This window comes from Trichechus manatus, unplaced genomic scaffold (assembly GCF_000243295.1).
Source record: "Trichechus manatus latirostris isolate Lorelei unplaced genomic scaffold, TriManLat1.0 scaffold00008, whole genome shotgun sequence".
NCBI lineage: Eukaryota > Metazoa > Chordata > Mammalia > Sirenia > Trichechidae > Trichechus > Trichechus manatus.
In genome coordinates, this window is record NW_004443944.1 from 22488565 (window position 1) to 22492750 (window position 4186).

General features: G+C 52.5%; 1 protein-coding gene across 3 annotated transcripts in view; it reads left to right on the plus strand.

The window, feature by feature from the left end:
* The first annotated feature begins 3677 nt into the window (after positions 1 to 3677).
* Positions 3678 to 4186, plus strand: part of CHD6 (chromodomain helicase DNA binding protein 6) — a 237380-nt gene continuing 236871 nt past the window's right edge. For 2 of the 3 annotated variants that reach the window (XM_004370339.2, XM_023724628.1), the window contains exon 1: positions 3678 to 3831. The gene's annotated coding sequence lies outside the window, so the exon portion shown is untranslated. The remainder of the gene's footprint in view (positions 3832 to 4186) is intronic. The other variant, XM_023724623.1, reaches the window with a different exon arrangement.

A 4186-nucleotide genomic window follows, 5' to 3' on the forward strand; every position in this document is an offset into this window, starting at 1 on the left:
CTGGAGGGATGTAGGACCAAAGGAAGTTAGACAAGTACTGTATTAGTCAGGGTATGCTAACAGCTGTAACAACCAACCTTCACGTTTCAGTGACTTAATACACTAGCAGTTTATTTCTGCCCCTCAGAACAGTCCAGTGCTCTTCTCCATGCAGTCAGTTGAGGACCCAGGCTCATGCCATCGGCATCTTCTGGGGCCTCTGAGTCCTCCACTGGCTATTTTTTGCATCTAGTCAGCAGAGGAGGAAAGGAGGAGACTGTGGAGGATCACATGGGAAGTTTCAGGGGATGCCCAGAAGTGGAATATATCACTTCTGTCCAAATTCCATTGTCCACAGCTCAGTTACATGGGCCTACCTGATTAATTAGAAATGTAGTTTTGCTATGAGCCTAGCAAGGAAATTAAATGGGTTGCTGAACATGGAATTTTCTTTCCCATAGATACATAAACAAGAACAATAAAGCAGCTCACAGTTTCTAATGGAGGAGACAGACAAGTGAGGAGATGCAAGGAGGCTAGACAGAAGTGGTCAGGTGGTACAACTCATGTTTATGGAGTTACTCTCAGAAAGTTCTAGAACTGTTAGAAGCCCTTCTGTGGCTCCCCTTCAGAGCTCCTAAGGATTGCTCTTCTGGGGACTTTTGTAAACATGGATATACTATATGATACAGAAAGTTGTGAATCTCTGGTGTCACCTCCAAGGCAGACCTTCAGAGCTGCTTGGTGTCAGCTATCTCTTGTTCCAGAAATTCCTGCGGCGTCCAGCTCTGCATGGGCTCCATTTGACTTCACATAGCTGCATCCTGACAGTGCTTTGCCTCATGGCCCTGCTGTGTGCCTCTTGCCAGATTCCTTGTTGACCCTGAGCTTGGCGACACTGCAGAACCCCTCTTAGCACCTATGCATGAACAACGAATGATGCAGGTAAATCTTTATCCAATGGGAGATGAACCGGCGGATACATTTCTTTCCATTCCTTCTCCCATAGACTATACTAAAACTCATTCTATATGGCTTCTCAGAGGTTGATCTCTTAAGCAGGAGCAATTAGCCAAATTTAGTGGAGGTCAGATTAATAATCATCCTGCTATTTGCTCTTCCTTCTTCCCTTCCTCACTCCTTTTCACTCCAGTCCTATGGAATCAGACTGTACATTCTGGGGAACCCAGACTAAGATATCCCCATGAACAACCTCATGGTTTCAGCTAAAAGCCACTTAGCTGTTTCTGTTTGCCTTTCAGTACCTACCCACAGGTCCCTGGACACAGCTGAAGTGTTTTAAGGGTCAAATTCTACTAACCCCTCTCGGTTTTGCAGACATGACTCTCTCTGAAGGTCAAGCCTGCTGCCTGTCCTCAGCACAGCCTCCGGACCTTTTCTTTGCTTGTACCTGTACCACTCATTTGTGAATTAATCATGTATTCCTATTGATTTCTTGTTTGGTGATGTAACATTTCTGTCTCTAGGTGTATTTAACTTCGTATGTGCTATTGGCTTTTCTCAATGTTTAAGAACAGAAATTACAGATGAGTCTCTGTCTCCCCCACACACATCCCCTGCACCTTCTGATGCTTGGTATATACATACTGCTCCCTCTGTCTGGAGTCCCATCCCCCGATCTCAGTTATGTTATTTCATTCTTGTATTGTGCAAAGGGAGGGCCACTTGACTCCTATGTAGGGCCCACCAAGTCTGTCTCTGATGTGTACCTCTGCTCCCAGCCTCCTTCCAGACACTAGTGCTTAGACCTGAGCCACATTAGCACTGTTGTTGAGGGCTCGACTCCTTGGCTCCAGCCAGATCCTGGTGTTTGGGCTGTGAGGGATTGTGGTGACTGGTCCTGTTGACTGGTTCCAGCTTAGGTTCTGCCCCAACTCCTACAGTAACTGGTTTAGGAGGGTCAGTTCACTGTCCCTGTGGGACAGCAGCAGGAGGACAGGTGACTCTCTGTATAGTCAATCACCAGCAGCTTGGTAGGACGGAGATCCTCTAGCCTGTCCTCAACATGACTGAGCTCCCTGAGGACAAGGATGCTGTCTGCCTTATTTAATGCTGTATCCCCTATGTCTAGAACAATACAGGGAACCTAGTTGGTGCTTAATAACTATTTAAGGAAGGAAGGGAGAGGAGGGAGGAAGGAACATGAGGCATCTTGGCTGGTCTTAAATCAAATGAAAGACATGTGCACAGGTAAGGTAGATGGGTGGCAGGGGCTGCTATCCATTTTCCAACTGGAGAAATCTCTTCTGTCTGCCAAGAAGTGAAGGGGTGGTACTCAGAAGAGAGTTAGGGACACAGGCTAAAAACCAGAGGAAAACTGGGGTTTTAGAGAAACTAAAAATATCCTCTCTCTGGGGGTGCAGTAAGGCTCATCTCTGCTACACTATTATAGCTATCCCTCACAAAGTCAAACCATGTTCATCTTAAATGTATTCGGCAAACTGCCCTTTGAATCATCAGGACTCAGATCGTTCCCGGTTTAATTGAGGTAAAATGAGCTTCCACAGTCAGAATCCAACCAGTTTTTGGTAGGTCCTGAGGAAACACCCATAATGGGAGAAGGCAGGGGGTGAGGGTGCTGGTGCCTGCTAAGGTGTGTGTGCGGGATGCAGTAATGGGATGACATACAGACAATTCAGTCAGGCAGGGTAAGAAGCTTCCCTTCCCTCCCCGCCTTCCCAAATTGCTCCTCTCCATCTCTGGTCTAATTTCCTTCCTTATTCCATCTATTTTCTTTATAGCATTATCACCACCTGCCCTTTGCATATATTTGTTGTCGTTCTTCCCCTTATTCCAGGGCTTTGTCCTAGCGACGGCTGTATCCTGGTCTTAGATCAATCTTTGGCACTTAGTAGGCACTCAAAAACAATTTGTTAACAAACAAATTAAGACTATAACAATTGCTGAATCTCTGCCGTATGTTGGGCTCTGTCCTTGAGGACGCTACAAGGAGACTGGCGGAGACAGGCCCGAAAATAAATACTCCGTAGCTCGACTCCTGATTTTACGAAGGTATATCCAAAGCGCTGCTGGATCTCCGGGGCTGGAAAACTCCTGGGTGTGCGGGGCCTTGGGAAGAAGCCCGCTGTGTGCCTGGAGTGCCAGCGAGCCAGTTGGAGCGGCCGGAGATACGGCTGGAGACAGAGGTTGGGGCTCCTCTCATTCGCCTGTCCTCTCAGCATCTTCTTTTCCTGACCTGCGAAACCCTCACCCCTCGGCGCATCTGTCTGCGGGATGCTGGCCTCAGCAGGACCTCTCTGTCGAGGGACCCCAGCCACGTCCTTTCCCACACCCCGCGACGCCAGCTCCGAGTCTTCCAGATCGCTAGCCGCTACCTGCGAGACCCTCACCTGCGGGCTAACCCCCCGCCCCCGCCCGCGTGTGCTCCAGGTCTCCGCCCCCTGTCTGCGGTGTGCCCGACCCCGCCCCGCCTCCTCGGCCCGCGGGACCCCGGCCCCGCCCCGCCCCCGTGGCCTCGCCGCTCCATCCCGGGGGGCGGGGCCGCGCGCAGCGGCGACTCCAAGGCGGGGGGCGCGGGGCAAGAGGCGGGGCGGTCCCGGCGCCGACCAATCACCGCCGCGATCACATCCATGCAAATACGAGCACAATGGAGCGAGCCCATCACTCGCCCCTGCAAGCAAGCTTGAAATGGGCTTCTGCGTGAGCGACAGCCAGGCTGACCTACAACTCTGTGTTTTGGGTCGACGAAGACCAATGGCGTGGCAGGGAAGGCGGGCCCGAGCTGTGTTAGGGTGTCCTTGCAGGGTGTCTGAGCTAAACTTCACCAAATAATAGCTGTTTGTATTTTGGCTGCTGCAGGAGCCATTTTAGGTAAGTTCTTCTCTTAACTTTTTATTTTCCTCCCTGGCCTCGGCAGGCCGGCCTTGTCCGCAGGTCCTCGGCCCCTCCCGCCGGCCGGGCGGGGGTGCCCCTATGAATGGAGCCGGGATGAGGGACTGCGGCGCCGCCGAGGCCCGGCCGGGCCAGGGTCCGAGCAGAGCGGCCGACGGGCAGGCGGTCGGGAGGCCTGGCGGAGTGCAGGCGGCGGCCTGAGGCCTGAGAAGATGGGTCGGCCTCCGCTGCGCCCACTTCCCGCTCGCGCTCAGGCCGCGCTCGGGCCGGGCGGCCCTCCTTGGGAGTGCGCCGCTGCGGGCTGCGCGTAGGGGCGGGGGTCTGGGCAGACCCC